General features: G+C 40.2%; 1 protein-coding gene across 1 annotated transcript in view; it reads left to right on the top strand.

The window, feature by feature from the left end:
• The window catches only part of iqsec3a (IQ motif and Sec7 domain ArfGEF 3a), a 79,627-nt gene that overhangs the window by 19,928 nt on the left and 39,677 nt on the right, over positions 1-20,022 (top strand). The window contains exon 2 of the mRNA XM_028570961.1: positions 12,743-12,858. The gene's annotated coding sequence lies outside the window, so the exon portion shown is untranslated. The remainder of the gene's footprint in view (positions 1-12,742; positions 12,859-20,022) is intronic.

Here is a 20,022-nt window from a genome sequence, read left to right as displayed (position 1 = left end):
TGGGTGGTGTTAAATACATAGTTATCAAACGATTTGTTAACGGGGTGGTTCGTTAGTCGCAGGTGAACAAAACTCAACAGAATGCAAAACTTCCAGGGTCACACACCTAGACTCAAGTCAGTCTTGATCCATGTATGTGAACGGTCCACCACTTTGGTCCACACTGAAATATCTTTGGATGGAGTAAGATGACATTTTGTAGAGACATTCGTGGTTCCTGGAGGGTGAACGGTCGTGACTTCGGTGTTCCCTAACCCTTTTCCTCTAGTGCCACCACGAGGTTCACATTTTTGTACATGTGAGTAAAAATCTCAACAACTATTGAATTGTTATAACTGTGGTGATCCCCTGACTTTTTATTTAGCACCATCATGGTCGACATTTCGTTTTTTTGTCTAGAACTTTGGTTTATGACCAAATTCCCATCATCCTCAGTTGATTTTGTGTTTAGTGCTAATTAGGTGTGGCTTTATACTTTTTTTTTTTTTTTTTTTTTTTTTTTTACAATTTCAAAGTAACCATTATATATTAATACACTATTACAACTGTATACGTTTTTGTCTGTCTTTAAATGGCATTACAATTGGTGCATAATGACATGGATTTGGGACTTTATAGCCAAGACTTGTGACAAAAAGACAATAACTTAGTACCACCTCTAAGGACCTCATACTCGATCGATTAGAAAGAAAAAAAGCATTGCCAGTGAATATAATTCAGGCATGTCTAGTATAGTAGTATAGAAGCATCTTTTAGCAGATAGGGATGATATCCAACCAGATTTATAAATGGCGTTCTGTGACATTGAATGATGTTGTGAATGTCATTTCCCATCCTTGAAGTCCTGCCCATGAGTAGTGGGCTGTCTGTATACTTGTAGTGTGTCAACTATGAATCTACGATGCAATTTACCCTGCTGCCGTCTCTCTCCCTCTGCTTCTTTTTATACCTCCCTCCATTTTATCCACATCCCAGGGCATCGGCTTTTGAAGAAATTCAATTTGAATTCCTTTCTTGCATATTTCACGAGCCCAACCTGTTTTTATACCCTGTACTCTGTTGTTGCTGGAAAGATATTTCATTGACATTGCATGGGAATGCCTGTGGTTATAATGGTCTCTGGATGTATACTTGCGTACTGTATTTGCAAGCAGTTTGTTCTTAAATCCTTTAAGGCGACTGTCCTCGTTCAGTCTTAAAATTCAACACGATTAATAAAAGCCTACCCTTTTATAGCTGGAGGCATGAAACTGAGTGTGCCATGTCTTGTTTTGTCAACACATCCTCATACCTTTAACATTATACTGTAGGTTGATTTCCAAAGACTCCCAAAACAACACAAACTAACGTTTTGCATGATGGTGGCATAATAATGTGACCGTAATCATGTGACTATTGTATTTAATGCAACAGGCAAAGTTTAAAACATGTAGTATACAATGTGAAACTGAATCGGGTAGGTTTAGGCTACAAAAATACTTATTCGGAGTTAGTAAAACATCAGGGATTGGTCCGAAAAACTCAGTTACTTTCAAAATGACAGTTGACTTTTGGTTTCACATGGGACACAAACGGCAGTCTCCTGAGTGTACTGTGTTCGTTTGACCCATCCACCAACCCAACCTACCTCCTCACGCAGAATTTGGCAGTCTTACACTTTGCCACATCACTTCCTCATTTGCTCTTGGTTTAATTTCTACAGCTACAAAACGTCGCTGCCTAACAAGAAACTTTATTATTCGAATGTCGGTCGGTATGAGCTGCTTGCATAATCGACCCATAGATTGTGTTTTATAGTCTCACCTTGTTAAGTTTAGTTTATTTGTTTCACAGAACATAAAAAACTAATTACATTAAATAAATACAAAAATAGATGTGAGGGTGTGGTAGAAACCTGTAGCAGCTTATATAAAAACCACAACCAAAGGACATACGCAAATGTAGACGTACAAAATCAAAATACATTTTAAGTGTTAGTGTGCAAAACATTCATAAAGATGTAATAAAAAAAAAAGCATGTATAGAAACAGAAATAATTGCCATGTTTACAATAAAAACAACTGTTCACTAAGAGTTATCTTTTTTTCCAAAATCACATGGTTTACACATATGGGCATTTCTAAGTCTATTTTTATATCTAGAAAATGACACAGAGGAATCCATTAAATGTAAATTTTTATTCTACAAAATGTGAATTGTTAGCAAAATAATATCTAAAACTATAAGGTAAATCTGTTTCTTTATATTTCGTTTCAAACACAAATATACAGGTTTGAAGAATGCTAAAAATAGTCGAAAATAGTCACCTCTACTTGATCACCCTGTGACACCGATCACTGGCCCTCAATAAAAGAACCGAGTGCCTGCATGGGACTTTAAGAGCTGAAGGCTAATTCTCTGCTTTTCAGAGACATAAACTGGTCGACATTGATCTCAGTCCTCTTCAGTCAACTCCCAGTGCTCAGAATGTAGGGATTACATATAAAATACAGAATTACAAACTTTTTTTATGCCAGGTTTCCTCTCATCTATTTGCTTCTTTTTGGCTAAATAGAGCTATTTATGAGCTGTGCTGTCCCGCCCAAGTAAGAGCAGTATTGATTGCCATCTCCATAACCAATCCATCACAGGATTGATCACACAAGGTGAATAGAAAGTACAATGAGGATACTACATAGCATGCATCACCGCATGTATGCTCAGGGTGAATTTCACAGAGTAGAGTTAGCCATGTTTGGTAAAGTAGTAAAGTTACTCCATGCTTATGTTATCTTTATTACAAATAGACTAGATTACAAAACTATTCAAATAGTACTTTATTACCTCATTCTTCCTGTTTCTGAACAAGAGTTCATTACATTTTCTAATGTTCATCTGATCAATGCTTTAGACGGACCAATCAATTTTATGATTGTTTCAAAATGATCTTTCCCCTAGCATGCTCTAAGTCACGCTCTAAGTGCAGAGGATTTGACTTCTTGTCCTCAAGACAAAAAAAGGCATAGATACTGTCAACCATATGACTCATCCAGTGTCTCTCTCATGATTTAAACATGCCATGGCTATATTTGTTAGCCATTCTACACAAAAGCTTCTTCAGTCACCATGGCCAAGAACGTGCTGCTGGTTCTCTTGAGATTACACAATATGCAGAAAACGTGAAATGCTTCCACTGTCCTCGGCTTTAAAACAAGATGGTGGTTCTTGCGGGAGCGATGGTACGGCAGATGTGTTCGGGTAGCAGATGTATGTTTCCGTTTGACCTTGCTCATGGAAAACAGAAACTCAAAGACAAGATATATGTTCTGCTGATGAAAGGAGGCTCAGATGGATGTATCTGACTCCAGAGAGATACTGTTCTATTTATTTTATACTTTAGGCCTTTATTCTCTCTCTAAGGGTCTGCCCTTTTTGTATTATACTTGAATGGATTGCCATGAAATCTTGTACAGACATTCATGGTGCCCAGAGGATGAAGCCCACTGACTATTGATAATACCGTGACTTTTCCTGCCCAGTACTTACATCACAGGTATTTGATTTATGACCTTCACATTGGCCTCAGCTGTACTTTGTGTTTAGTGCTAATTAGCAAATACATGCTAAACTGAGATGGTGAACAAGACGGTAAACATTAAACCTGCTTAACATCAGCAAAGCTGCATGGCTGTAGACTGTTAATCCTGTTATAAAGTAGATTCACTTAACACATTGTTGAAAATTAATGATGTCAGCTAAAACATTTTTTAAATTGTCGATGTAGCAGAGTAAAAGATATCCTTAATTCATGGGTCAAGTTTCAAAATTGGCAGATCCTACAATTCCCAAACAGCACCCAGACCCAGCCTGCCTAAATGTTCACGTCTCGAGTTGATTATCAGGGTTATTTTCTCAGACTTTACAAAGTTACTCTAGGGCCACAGAAGACATTATACAACTGATTTAACCAATGGTTTAATTTTATAGTCTATATCCATGATGTTCAACTTCCGGGATTGCTCTGGTCCCTCCCGAAATTCGGCCGGATCACGTTGTATGCCTCTGTCACACTCTGCATCATCTTCTCATTCCTAATGCAACACTTATATCCACACTGTCATACTACTACATATCCCAGTAGACAGTTCACTCTCCTTAGTACACACACAGACACTCACATTGTAGCACTGACTGCGCCAACCAGTATAATATATTTTAAAAATTACACAAAAAAGTGAAAGTCAGTGGAGCGTCTCATCCCAAACCGCTGTAAATGTGTGTTCACAGGGAGGTTAACAGGAGGTTAGGCCATAGATTAAGAGAAGGAGGAAATTAGGTTATGTACTTTTGTGACCGCTAACAGTCAAGAAAGATTACTCAACTTGAACCCATGATTACAGAGAAAAAGAGTCTTGTTGATGCTAATTTGAAGCAGGCTGTTGGTTTTTCAGCTGAGAGCTTATTAAATGAACTGGAATGAAAATGATTTACAGTCCAAAAAGAAATGGCTATGGTGCAAAACTGTCAGGACAGTTGTATCTGTGTTTTTCTTGCGCCTGGCACTACGTCATATTTTTCCTGGATGCAGAAACTGTGATGAATTTCAAATACACTTGTATTGCATATATTCAGCAAATTTACCCCATACATTACCCTCTGCATGCATCAGAAAAAAGAAATAGCTTATTTATGCAGAAGCTTCTGCTCTACAGTCTGCCCTTGTATTCTGCTTGATGAACTGATTAATTATCTATGAGTAGTACGAGAAACTTTATATATATATATATATATATATATATATATATATATGTATATGTATATGTATATATATATATATATATATATATATATATATATATATGTATGTATGTATGTATGTATGTATGTATGTATGTATGTATGTATGTATGTATGTATGTATGTATGTATGTATGTATATATATGTATGTGTGTGTGTGTATGTATATGTGTTTATATGTATATGTGTGTACACATACATACACACACATACATACACATAGATAGATAGATAGATAGATAGATTTATATTATAGGGGAAGGGGAATAGAGTTTTAGTTTTAAAGAGGAATGATTTTGAAAGAATATTTAGATTATTATTATTATATTATTGTTGGCTACAAATAAATCCTTCTTCCATATGGGGAAAACGTAAAATCCATGTCAAAGATTGAAACAAAACTACTTTATCGAGCAAGAAACCATGGCAGTAAGCAGCTTCTTCAGGGATCTCATTTGCTATGACTTCTGCTGATATGGTTTTCTACACATAATGCCCTCTTCAGTAACTCTTTGGCTGCAGTCCACCAGAGGAAAGACCCTTTGAATCCCAGTAGTCACACAGCCTGATACCTCATCTCTGCCGCTGCACACCTCCACAGTGATGATGCGGCAAAATCAAGGTTAATGAAAGTCGAAGCAGCCCACAGCGACTGAGTTCACACTGAAGACACAATCAGTGGACCTCCTGCAGATAGTGGTCTTCCTGTCAGATGTCATCACCCTTACACACTGCTCACTGGCTGTGGTCAGCACTGGGGTTCAATATTATCAGTATTTTACCCTCCCTCCTAGTGGAACCACTCGCCCTGGATGTTGAATACATTTTGAGATACAAAACAGTTTAAGTGTAGACATCTAGCCCATCATTTGTTTTTGAATATATTGAAGATATAGTATGTCTAATGGCTGCTGGATACTGGCATAAAAATAAACATGAAAAAATATTTCTCCACAAGAATTTAGGATTGTAATATTTTCTTGTGTATTTATGTGCCCTTCTAAATTTCAAATCATGATTCATTTAATTATTCCCTCTTATATTTAAAGGAATAGTTAGACATTTTAGGGAGTGTGCTCATTTGTTTGTGACCGTTTGGAGGGGCCTGGCCCCTAGGTTGGGACACCAATGGACAAAACTGCATTTAAAGGAGACTGTCCTCCCAAGAAAAACAGCATCATTATTTACAACAAGTGCCCCAGAATTGCATATCTTCACATTCAAGTCCTCTAGTGGCTGTAGTAATTTTGCCAGGAGCAAAGAAGGAGAAGGAGTCACGGCGGAGGACGATGTGGATGCATGGTTTAACAAAACATCGGACTTAAACACGAGGAACAGCTGTTCGTTTCTTGCTTCCTAATGAAAGTTTACGTTTTTCTTAACGCATGACCACGATCATTTCATAACCTTGACCATGTATTTATTATTGTAACCATAGTCTATAGCCTCGAAGCCGGGATTGCTCCGGTGCCGACCGCAATTCCGCCGGATTTCACACATTTAGGCCGGATATCCGTTGCCTTGGGATTCCTTTGTGTTGGCATCTCTGCAAGGTAAATCCAGACAGCTAGATAGACTATCTGCCCAATCTGAGTTTTCTCTTGCACGACTAAAACAACTTTTGAACATACACATGTTCCACCAAAACAAGTTCCTTCCTGAGGCTATTTTGCCTCTGTACGGAGCTTAGGACGATTGTGATTGGTTTAAAGAAATGCCAATAAACCATTTCACGTTTTTCTCCCATCCTGGAGTTCTGTGTGGACTCGCCAGACCCTCCTCCGCAGCACCGTGGTGGAGGAAGGTCTGGCAAAGCGAGACTATTGTAACCATAATGATAAAAATCCCCTAACCTTAACAAAGTACTTATTTCAACTAGAGATGGCCCAATACCATTTTTTGCTTCCCGATACCGATTCCGATACCTGAACTTGCGTATCGGCCAATACCGAGTACCGATCTGATACCAGTGTGTCATATATTTTATTATTTTTTAACAGCTGTATACTACTATCCCTGTATGGATGTGATATTATTTCTATCTTTGCTGTCGGTCTGGCTCAGGTTAAACTCTTTTTGAAACATGAACAAACACAGAACTTTCTTTTATTTTCCAGTTTGACAGTCAGTTATAACGGAAAAAGAACCTAAATAAACTACTTTAACGTAGATTTTCTTTAGGGCTTTATTACTTGGTATCGGATCGGTGCATAAACTCCAGTACTTCCCGATACCGATACCAGCGTTTAAGGCAGTATCGGAGCCAATACCGATACTGATATCGGTATCAGAACATCTCTAATTTCAACCCAAATAATGATCTCTCCCTAAACCCAATGAGGTGTTTTGTGTCTAAACCTAATCAAGTCACTTTTGTATCTGAACCTAACCAAACTGGCTTTTTTAGGCACAGACAAATTGTGTTGTCCTGCCGATAGGGGTGTTGATCGGAGAACATTTCTATATGTCGATCTAGAGGGCATGGATAAACACATTTTGTTACCTACTAAAACAGCAACATGCTGCTGAAAAACGTATGCATTAGCATTGAAAACCTAAGGTATGATATCATATCATGGGGCTATTTTTTTTGCAGAATTTTGATACTTTAAGCACATTTTGCTGATACTACTTCTGTGATTTTATTTAATGCTTATTTACAATTGAGTGTTTTACGTTGTTGTATTGGTGGTTTTACTTAAAGGGGCAGGCTGGAGGATATAGTGGCATCTAGCAGTGAGTTTGCAGATTGCAACCAACTGAATACCCCTCCGCTCACCGCTCCCTTTCCAAGCGTGTAGGAGAACCTATGGTGGCTTTCAGGTAACGTGAAAACGCGAAAAAGCACTCTTGCGAGTCAATGTTTTGGTCTGTCTGTTCTGGGCTACTGTAGAAACATGGCTGTGCAACATAGGTGGAGGAGGACCTGCTACTTATGTAGATATGAAGGGCTCATTCTAAGCAAACACAAACACGATTGTTAAGCCCTATTTGCACAGGATTAGTATCATCCAGGGACCTTGTGTGACTTAGAAATTAACCCTCCACATCTGAGTTTTGGGTGGCGCATTCGCGCGGGATAAGCGGCGCCTGACATATCTATACCCCAGGAGTTGACTACCCTGAGGTGGAGGAGGACAGCCAGGGCGAGGCTGCCGCACTGCACTATGGTCGGGGTTTCGGGCTTTAGATTCAGGTGAATATACACTTATTAAAACATACTTAATATTATAGTAGATTTCTGCCAATACATCCCCCTAAATCCTACGCACTGCTCCTTTTAAGTAAATAATCTAAATATCTCTAACGCTAATAAACAAAGGACCTGTGCTTATATAAACACATAAATCGAAAGCAGATGCATGCAAGAACACATACACTCATACTCAGTTTCATATCCCTGCAGTGCTGCAAAATGACACACAGTTGCAAAGGCTGCACATATGGAAATTGTGCAGCCAGAAGCACAATGAAGCTTATACTCTCATGCATCCCGATTCAAATCAATGTTGTATTGTAAGTTGTTGTCCAGGCGATACACTGAATAAACAACACACACCAGCCGTGAACTCACATCAGACTAAAGTACCAGCCAGCAGGAGACATCAGCGGGCACCGTGATTATATTCTGGTTGGAACGCATTGAGGCTGCTGCGCTCATCCGTTTCATCTTCTGACGTATGGAAAGATGAGAGGAGAGAGAGGCAGCATCCAGGGCTTTTCTCTGCCTCGTCAGTCACGTTGACAGCTGGAACCGCTCAATCTCCTTACCTGGTGGAGGACATAGTGGCAGGAAGGCTGTGTGTGTGTGTGTGTGTGTGTGTGTGTGTGTGTGTGTGTGTGTGTGTGTGTGTGTGTGTGTGTGTGTGTGTGTGTGTGTGTGTGTGTGTGTGTGTGTGTGTGTGTGTGTGTGTGTGTGTGTGTGTGTGTGTGTGTGTGTGTGTGTGTGTGTGTGTGTGTGTGTGTGTGTGTGTGTGTGTGCGCGCGCGCGCGCCTAGGTTGGACAGATAGGATGACAGAAAGCTTGACAAAATGGATGAAAGGAATGAGGATGAGAAAAGTTGATATGCGGAGATATGAGTGACAGACTTAGAGGTTGGAGGAAAGTGAAGCCATCAGTGAAGTTGTTTACAATACTGATGACAAAACTCTGCATATGTTATATGGCATTTTATATGGTAATTTGTTTTACCGTGTCCCTTCATAATCCCTTTTGAACACCTTATCAGTGTGTGTAACTTTTTTGGTATTTTACTTAAATCCAGCCCCACGAAGCCTATTGGTTGTGAGATTATCTCTCCCCAGAACAAGTGTTCCTGCAAAATGCAAATAGGAACAATTAGATCCACAACAATGAGCGGAAACATTGTGAGCGGAGACGGTCGGCTACACAGAACGAGACTCCTCCTAAAAGAAGTCTTCTGTTTTGCCAGGCAGGTCTATTTTTCGCACAAGAAGCAGCAGATTTTTTTTCTCTATTCATTACTCATACAAGCTTAATTTTAGAAGTTGCAGGCCCAGCTACATCTCCGCTGAAGATACTTTCACCTTGAGTTTATGTGCTGCCATGTGTGATGAAAATGAGAAGTGAGCCTCCTGTGGAGGAAGAGGAAGCAGACGGGATTTTGCTGCACACAAATCTGTTTGTCTTTTTTCATGTTCAAGGCCACGTACACACACAACACACTCTGGACTAGGAAATCGACTGATACACACACAAGACCGCAAATATAAGCCACAAATACACACATACATTCGGCCGTTATGTAGAGGGTACGTTTTCTCCTCCGTTAACTATATTTAACTTGTCTCTGCAACTTACAGATTTCTGTTTAGACTAAAACTTTGTCGTTTCTCTGAAGCCTCCTCCTCCTCTGGGGAGAACATCCCGATGTTCTTCTGCAGCACTCAGCATATGGCAGCCTGAGTGTCCTGATTTTATGCTCATTGACTTCAGTCTTATCACCGTATCCAATAAGAGGAGAAAAGAAGTCTTATTTTATTATTATGGGTAATAACACACTGTCAACTAGTGTGTAAACCTGGCTCAAATTCAAATGGATACAGTACTTCAGGAAAATCTGCTGATGCTAACAAGTTGCCCTTATAAAACGTCTGTACAACTGTGACAATGCTGATGCAGAAACATAAGCAGGACTTGGCATTAAGTCTGAACACTTTTATTAATTAAGTGTTCAGATGTTGATTTATTTGTGCATATAGCTATCATGCTAAAAGCATGGCTCCAGTCACGGCAATGTTGGTCAGTCGGTCCAACGCTAGTCTGATATATCTCAACAATTATTGGATGGATTGCCATGCAATTTTGTGCTAGGAAAGGCTCTAGTAAATTTGGTGAGCCTCTGATGTTTTATCTAGCGCCAACAACAGGTTAAACATTTTCATTTATCTTGTCAAATATCTCAACATTCATGGTTTCCAGACGGTGTGTCCTACTACGAATAGTGCCACCATGAGTTTAACTTTTGTGGTTTTGAGGGAAATGTCTCAAAAACTATTGGATGGATTGCCATAAGATTTAGTACAAACAATGTCCTCGCCGGGATGACTTGAAATGACATTGGTGATCCTTTAACTTTAGGCTTGCCTTATCGAAATCATTATGTAATTTAACAAAGACATAAGGCATGACATGTTTCTGTTTCCTTGTTATTGTGGATGTGCCTTTTGATTGAAAGATACTTTTGCTCTAATCTTTCACTGCTAATAACACCAGCATGACAGAAGAGCCTGTACTGCAGGGCCAGACTTATATTTAATGTAGCAAGAGGTCAATATGAATGATTAAACCCAAGACCATCATATTCTAATGGGAGAAAAGACACTGAAACGCAAAGACAGAAAGTAAGAAACCCTTTACCCTTTTTTTCCACTAAAACTGCAACACAGACAAAAGGGGGCTTATAAAGGATAACAGAATAGGTTTTTCAGAAACTGAGAAAAGCAAAACACAGCAGCACAGATTGCCACCTCCCCTCTGTGTTTCACGTTCTTGTTTTATCACACCATAAAAAGCCACCTCCCACACTAACACTCATACATGCAAACATTCACACACGTACAAGCACACATATAGTCTAAAAGGCGTAGAGACATTTGTATTAGCTGCATGACTGTCCCCCATGTCTGTGTGTGTGTGTGTGGTGTGTGTGTCGTGTGTGTGTGTGTGTTGGGTGTGTGTCACTATTGGCTGTCAACATTGTTTTTATCACATTTTCTCCTCTGAAGATTTTGCTGAAATAAATAATCGCTCTTGATCTTTTTTTCACTCTTGTACACTCTTGTGGTTTTGTCAGCTGTTCTGTGCTGTACATTTTTACTTCGTTTCATTGTCTGCCAGTGTCTAGACTGACAAGGGAAGCAGACAGAACAGAGCAGGTAGACAGATGAACTGGCCCTGCACACAGTTGGTAGCAGTGAGAGAGACCATAAAAAAAGGTCAACTTCTTACCACTAACCCAGGCAGCCTGGAGAAGAGGTCAGAGCTCACCACGGATGCAGCAGCAACCTCACTCTGCGTTTTCTCCTCCTTTCTGCAGCGATGACCTTCCTCCAGACTCGTCTATTGGGGAGGAAGGGAAGGGAGGAGAGGGGGAGCTGCAGAGTGAGGTCGAGTCACAACCACAGCCCGAGCAACAGCAGCAAGAGACTCAGCCACAGACTCAACCACCACAGCCACAGCCCCAGTGTGAGGCCCAACCGCAGACTCAGCCCCAGCCCGAAACCAAACCTCAGCCGGAACCCAAACCCAAACCACAGCCTGCACCGGAGCCCGAGCCCGAGCCCGAGACTGAGCCTCAGCCCCAAGTCAAGGCTCCAAGCGAAGAAGCGGCACAGGACGCCCCTGAAGCCCCTTCACCTTGCAGAGAGGAGCAGACAGTGGTGGTGGTGGAGCAAGAGAAGGAAACGTTGGAGGAAGTTGTGGAGGCACAGAGAAAGCAAGAGGGAGAGGAGGCAAAGGCCGAGCGGCATGAGGGCGAGGCAGCACAGGAAGAAGAAGAGGAGGAGGAAGGGGGAGGAGCAAAAGGAGGTGGGGCGGGGAGGAGAGCCAGCCTGCATCACACGGCCTCGCCCTTGAGGGTACAGCGCAACGGGGCCGGCTCGCACTCCGCCACCTCCGACTATGAGCTCTCGCTTGACCTCAAAAATAAGCAGGTAGGGTTGTGTTGGGGATGGGGGAGGGTTGGTGTGTTGATTGGATGCGAGAGCGTGAGGGCTGCAGGTACAGTAACTTGGCTTGTGTGTTTTGTACGTCTTGTGGTCTGACATGTTTGTTATGTCTCTGTCTGAGGAGGAAGACTTATGGTTTGGGAGAGAAGCTGGTGTTTGATGAGATTTGTATTTTTCGTTGTTTGTCGTATTGATCCCTATCGGCACTTTTAGACTTTCCAAACTATCAACTAATGATGAGCTTCCTTTTCTTCATCATCGTGAACCATTATTACCATTGCCATGTCATCATTTCATCAACATCCTCACATGGCTTTCGTCTTTCACCAGAGTTGGATTGTGAACGTATAAGTACTACATTATTTATCCCCAGGTATTTTACTGCTTTGTTGTAATTTACTGAAAGTAGAGCAACTCATGTACATTAAGCTTTAGGTTTCATACACTGTATTCTTTTGGCAATGGTGCATACGTACACATACACACATCAGGGTAAAATAAAGAGTACTGTATGTGCAAACAAGTTGCATTTGTATCTGCATGAATGAAAAGCCTTTTAATTTGTCTTTTGTCTGCTGCTTCATGAGACCCTTTTGGATGATGAAAAGCCCCCATTTCCATGAAGAATAAAAACATGTGCCTATTATCTGTTCTCATCTTTTTACAGCCAGTTAACCGATTTTGTCTGAAACAAATACATCTATGAACTGTGACTGTATTTAAACATGCATTTCCATGTTCTCATGTTTGTGTTCTTATCATGCTGTCCATCAGGGGGCTTGGAAATCATTACATAATCATCTCCATTTCAAGAACCATCAAACATTTGCCATCCGTTTTCATTATCATCCAACTAACCAACATTCTTCAGTCAATGGATCTTCAACCAGGTAAGGCAGCAGTTTGGGTCTAACTTGTGGGGCTCTCTGTGTGCTCCTGATCAGTTAGGTTTCCATCGAGATAAGAGCTTAAACATTTTTATAATCGATTAATAGTTTAAAGGGACACTCCACCGATTTTACACATGAAGTTCCGTTTACTCGTCACAAGGAGTACAATGTATAATGTATATGTCTTCTGTGTTTCTGAAAGGGAGCTTTACAGAGTTTGAAGAAATAACCCTTATGATGTCATAACAATGTCATCAGGGTAACCTGGGTCCAGGCTTGAGACCTGAAATGTTAAACAGACTGTTTGCTTTGCAAACTAGAGGTGTGGGCATTTAGGAGACAGCAAAGGTCTAAGGAAATGCTGTTATGTTGCATTATGGGAAATGTAGGATCCAGTGTTTTTGAAGCTTGAGTGAGATTAATAAACAATGGCTCTGTTTAGTTGAAGCCATAAATATAACAATTGCACATCATGCATGTTCTTTTGTCAGATTTTGCAATGTTTATGGATTAATTGGTTTGTTTATGAAGCACAAAGGTTGCTGACCTCCCTCCCTTAAGTCTTGACTTCCATTACAGTTAATAAATGCTTTGGCACATTCGGGCACACTTCTTCAACAACGCAGAAAAGTAGGTAAACATAGTCATCTGGTGTTAAGTGTTTCTCAGCCCCAGGGCACCATCCCCAGACCGTGAAGATAAATCTATTCAGAGGTGACACTGTCAGAGTCATTTGGATTGTGTCCTTCCGTATCAATATTTGTTTAAATTTAGTTAGCCAGGAAAAATGCTCCTGAAGCATTATGGCGGATGTTTACTAAAACACATCATCCAAGCAGCAATTGAAACAAATGTATTTGAGTGAGATGGTTGCTTCATTTCATTCTCTGTCCATTTTCACTCAGTTTTGACTTAATTTCCTTACTCATTGCTTCCCTATTCAATACTAAAGGTTCTTTTAACCTTAGCGCCTAACCCGTCTCCCTCCCACCTAGATTCTCACTCCTTTTAATCTCATCTCAAAGTCCCCCATCTCCCACTATCTCCCTGTCAACAATGCTGGAGATATGTGATCAGCTAGATTGATCTTCTGTCTGTACAGCTGGGGGTGCAGGAGCTTGATGCATCTACAGATCAATGTCAGAGTAATTGGATCTGCGGGGCGATGCCTTGATTGTAGGGGAGGAAACTCCTGACGAAGTGTTTGAGCGGTAAATCCCTTCAACCTGAGCATTAAACCTCCAGTTCAACTCGTTTTTTTTTTTTTTTTTTTCAAACTGGTTTAATATAGAATTTCAATGAATTTTAAATGATGCCCTATAGTAGAAAGCTAGTAAATTAACATGTTATTTTCATACCATGGGCAGTTAAATTTTTTCTTCTTCTCGTTTTTTATTCGGATAAATGGGCAAGTACAAATCCTTTGTACCATACAATTACCACAATTAAATAACACATTATTTGGTTTACAGAAGAAAAGTCAACAAGTCTACAGTAAGATGGGGGGCAGTTACAATTTATACAAAGATGGAAAAAATTATAATTATTATGATAAAATTCTATATTTTTTGCACACTAAGGATTAATGGGAAGTGGAGTCAATACACTCTTTGACCTCCTTTCTCTTATCTTCTAGAAAACCAAATAATATTTTCAAAATGAAATGTTCATTAGTATGACTGTTGATAAAAACAAAAGTTATATCAAAATGAATGAACAGTCTGTGGGGAGCTAGAACAAAATGTACAATTTATGTCAATGTCTCCATCCTTGTTTAATCTCTGAATGTAGATGTCACTCCTGCTTAAATTATCTTATATAAGTAATGAAGTACAACAATGGTTCATCAACATTGATATGTATGGTAAAGTTGAGACAACATTTTTATCAATCTCTTACATGTAATGCAAATTTAAAATAAAAAACAATGTGTGCATGTCCCAGGGCCGTATGAATGTGATTCATAAACATACAGAGACAAGAGGAAAAAGAACAGAGACTGCAGGTAAATATTAGCAATAATTGGAGCTTCTGGTGAGCTCAGAGTTCAGAGGCTGAGCTGAACAAAGGCAACCGCTGCTACCAGTGTAACGCTGGGCAAACGTCACGTCAACTAGATAGTTAAAGTAGCCTGGGTTAACCCTGACCAAATTCCGGCAAATTTGAGATTTGCTCTGCAAGTCAGTCTGGCGAAGAGCCCATTCAAACCCATTTCCAATGTTCCCAAAATCGATGCACCAATCACAACTGCTGAGGCGGGCTTTACACCAATCACAACCGTTGAGGTGTGCTTTATGCGACGAGGATAGCGCAGCAACGGTGAGCAGCTTTTTGTTTACATTCAACATGACGGCCACCGAAGCGCAGCGTCACCCGGATCGTTGGTCTGATTGGTTGAAGGACTATCCATTGCGCCCAGAGGCATTTGAACGGCGTCCGTTGGTGACGGCCCTTTGGAAATGAACTGTCAATGAACCTTTCCCAGACCCACTCTCAGTTACAACTGAGAAGGGTCTGGTGTCAACCAGGGTATAGTTAAAGTGATCTACAAAATAAATCTAAACCGAAATAAATGTAATTTTACAATACAATCTGAATTCCTTTTGAATTGTTTTAAGTTACCCAGTGTTTCACTGACTCACTTGCTATCTGCATTGTCATTTGCTCCGAGTCTATTTGAACTCTCTCAGCCAAAGCCATAGGAACACAACACCTTTTTTCCTCACTGACAAATTCACTTAAAGGCTCTGAACACCCACACAGGTGTTTTGAGTTTTTCTGGCTGGTTGGACCTCTTCCCAGGACTGTGTGGGTGTGTTTAGACTGGTTGATTGACATCTTTTCTGAGTCTCTGAGTTAGCTTTGTTGCACCTGTTACGGCAGGACAAATGACACCTTTATCATTGTTATTGGTAGATGAAGATTTGTGATTTCAACCTGAGCAGAGGTTCAAATCAGCCAGCAAAACTGAAATCACCTGTGTGGGTGTTCAGAGGCTTTAAAAGATGTTCATCAAACGGAGAGATATTGTAAAAGTAAGTAATGCCTGTTCAGGTTCTTTGCTGACTGCAAAGAACTTTGTTTTATGGGCTGATGAAGTGATAGGTGATGAGACCTGACTTTAAGCGACTGCTTCTGCTCTGTAATTGCTGCTGATCTCTGCTTGAGTAATTGGGGTGCCCATGACAAATGGCAAAAGGCATTTATCTCCATAAAGTGAAGCATTCAACAGGGAACAGTTACATCTGATGGCTTGTATTTTTACTTACAATTGCACTTAAATGTGCAGGTGACATCAAACAAGGGCTAGTTCACTTTGTTTGGAAGCTTGTCTTAAAACTGCTGATGCAAAAACGGCATTTATTAGCAAATGTGATGACACTGTTCAATAGGTTGCTGCTTTTTTGACCGAGAGGACTCATTCAGTCATTTTTTTTTCTGCGTCACAATTAGTCTTTCAGTAGCCACTGACCCTTTTCAGTAACTGGCTTTGGTCAAGGATGTCTCAGCTTAACGGATCCCCATCCTCTGATGACATCAAGTCTTTTATTGTCATCCTCATTTTGTAATAGAGTCGGCATTAGCTGTGTCCCAGTTTTGCTGTTATATAATCATCGCATTAATCATGCAGATGTTTCTGTGCTGTAAGACAGTGTGCATGAGCATGACGGCTAATGTTCGTGCCTTTTGCATTTTCCCACTTATTTCTGCAGCATGTGAGATCTGATAATCTGCTGTTTTACTCACAAACAATCTTTTCTTGCACATTTAAGGGAGAGACCGACACATTTTGGTAATTCACAAATTTACCATTTCAAATAGCAGCATATGTTAAATTGTTGCTGTCTAAAAAACATGTATCTCCAAAACAGCATTTTTCATATATTTTTTTTTTCTCCAGATAATCCAATGAAGTTTTTAAATAGTCTAATCAGACAAGGAAGTACTGTACATCATTTCCACTGGACAGCAATGTTGTCGTGTTGCTGTGGCATTGATTTTTCTTTTATAAGAATAGTGTGACATTTTGGGAACTACGCCTACTAGCTTTCTTGCTGAGTTGGCTGAGAAGATCAATACCACTATTCTAAAATCTAAATTTCGTTGATTCTGATTCCTACAGCAAGGAAGTTTTTATCTTTTTTTTATAACACACAATATATAACGTGTTAAATAGTGAGCTTTAGAGGTGCTGGTAGGTGGACAGACAGAGCCAAGCTAAATTATTTTATAATGCTCCAAAAGAAGAGGGAGGACACTATTCATGGTGCATGACTCGAAATAGCTAAGTCTGCCTCTTGAAATCAACCTAAAAAGCTGTGTATTGTACTTTCGGTTGACCTTTTGTCTTGAGACATATCTCCATTTAAAGCACAAACATTTCCAGACTAAAACCCATTTCTTTTTCAGAGCCTCTGGGTATTAATATTTCATATATAGACAGAAAAAGTCCCATATTTCAAGCCACGTTATCCACCATCACTATCTGATGCTCAAAATCAGCATTTGCTCCTGCAACTCGAATTTGAGCTGACGTTTCTATTTCAGTGTGACCATTACCTCAAATTGTTGTACTCATATTAAACCTCCCTCTTTGTATATAAACTGTAGCCTATTTGCATTCACACATTTTAGAGATCTATGCTCCTTTTTATGTCCTTGATATTAAATATTTATATCTGTCCCAAGAATTACCTTTCCTCTAAGTAGTATCTTGCATTTCTATGTATATATGTAGAACTGCACACTGCAGTGTCGTACCACTTTGCACTGGTTTGTTTTCCCCGCTCGTTCAAAGGGGAACACGAGGTCAGCATGTTGCTGATCTGCCTGTCAAAATCGATTTAGAGACCCTGATGGAACAGAGCAGTGCCATCATGTTCTTTCAAAGCATCGCGTCTCCGGAATAATCTCTCACCATCACCGCTTAGTGAAGTGATCAGAGGTAGAACTGACAGTTCGCTAATAGGGGGGATTTTCAGCAGTGCCACTCTTGGCATGGTCATCCGTCTCATCACTTGTTTACATATCGTCTTACCTTACCCTCAATACACTTGTTTTCTTATTTCTTCAGTGCTCTGTTTATCCATCTTTTTGCTGTTTCTTTGCCTTCCACTGTTTTACATGTAGTTCTCTGTACAGTGGACATGTCCCAGCTGATGTGCAGGTATCAAACTTTTATTCTACGATTATTGTGGCCATGAATATCAGTCGGTATTAACACAATTATCGAAATATTTCAAAGGCTCCACAGTCCCCCAGCATCAACCAGCAGTCTAGCTTTCCCCGAGAGGGGAAGTGTTTCTAGGAAAATGTGAAAACAATGTATAATGTGAGAGGCGTCGCTCGTAGCAATGAACCTACAGAGGATGATCACCCAAATCTGCAGCTCCCCTCGGCTTTATGGAGCTTGGTACTGAGTTTCAGCTCATTGTTTAGCCCGCAATTTTACTGTATTGGTTCACTCTCCCCGCTCACATAGCGCTGTTTTCAGCAGTAGCTATTTTCTGCTGAAAAGCCTGCTGTGCATTACCTGCTCAGAACACAAAACAGCAGACAGCCACAGTTAGAGGCTAGCTCGATTAGAAAAGTGGAGCATTTAGCAGCTAAGGTGCCAGATGTTTCCCTTAGGAGTTGGTAGAGACCAAAACAGAGCAAAAGAGATCGTAAATTATTGACATACAGTACATTCGTAAGTTATCACGGTAATAGAAATTGTTGGAGGTTTCACCACGGTAGTAAAACCAGTACACTGGCTCATCAAAATATTTTTTGCTCAAATGGCATGAAATTCTGTCCACTTCCCTTACTACCTTCCTCCTTTCATGCTTCCTTCCTTCATGTCCCAGCTCATCCTCAGGCTGTAATCTGAATGGCAAAGTGTATCGGATACACACTGATAAAGAAAGCAATGTGACCCAAATGCTTTATTTATCATCCCCAACCCAGCCTACGCAAAAGGCAAAACAAACAAGCTCCACTGCCACATTTAATCAAACGCAGCCTCAGTGACGGCCCTTTCCCACGTCCAAGGGCGTCTCTGCAGTGGAACTCTGTGCAGAATTTGTTATGAGGGACACCTTTCTAAGTAATGGGGTCAATCATATTACCTCTGTGCCTGTCTTTAAAAAAAAACAAAAAAAAAACCTACACAACATTTTGGAGCGCAGTCATGGCGATAAGGCTAACCTTGTCATTTTGAGTGCACCCAGTGCAGTCACAGAACAATCCAGATTAAAAAGTGATGAATATTCAGGCTGAGTTCAGTCAGTCTTCATGCGATTGAGAAGTCGCCATCAGCAGATACTGTAGAGTTCCCAACCAGCGTCCCATTCAGAAACCACCTTAATATTCTCAGTACGTCTCACTTTGCTCGCAAAGGCTCTGCAGTGAAATGTAAATGGAGTAGATAAGATGGATTTTCAGTGTCATTCCATTTTTGTAAGAGCTTTGTATGTGATTCCCCTCCTCTAGTGACAGCAGCAGAGGCTGCATCTTGTTGAACTAACCTCTTATCACAAATTGCAAACCCTCGAGGCATTACAGCCTATCAGGAGGTGGTTGGGTGACTTTGTCCAGTACTAAAGCGAAAGGAGATGAGCAGCTGAAAGTCACATTATGATCCTTTGTGGCCACGGTAACGTTCGTTCTAATGCATTTAAATTTACAGGAGGGATATTTCACTTGGACCACATTAATCCTTATGTACATATCACCCTGACACAAGAAACCAGCTCCTAAAGATAACATTAGGGAGGAAAAAGAAAGAATTCTGTTTTTGAGATTTAAATGCTATGCAATGCTATTGCAGTTTCTATGCAGCATATTATATTATATTATATATAATTTGCATTTTTTTTCTTTTTCTAAAATGATAGGTTCCTTTGTATTCCTTCAGAGCTCAATCCTCCTCCACACTCATGCCCTTGATACAGTTAGAACAGACACAGAGTTATATTCATTGATTTATTCTGAATGAAAAGGATTTCGGAGTGACTGGAGGAGATAAGAGCGCTTTGTGGGCACTTCCAAAGATACCCACCCCTGATTGTTCTGGGAAACTCAAAGAGGTCTCATCTAGTGTTTGAGCAGCAGCCAGATGAGGATTGCTATATTATATCTCTATCTATTTCCCACAGCATTTGAGCAATTTTTCACAGGCAA

The sequence above is a fragment of the Perca flavescens genome, chromosome 23, assembly GCF_004354835.1.
Source record: "Perca flavescens isolate YP-PL-M2 chromosome 23, PFLA_1.0, whole genome shotgun sequence".
Lineage (NCBI taxonomy): Eukaryota > Metazoa > Chordata > Actinopteri > Perciformes > Percidae > Perca > Perca flavescens.
This window is presented reverse-complemented; position numbering and strand designations above follow the sequence as displayed.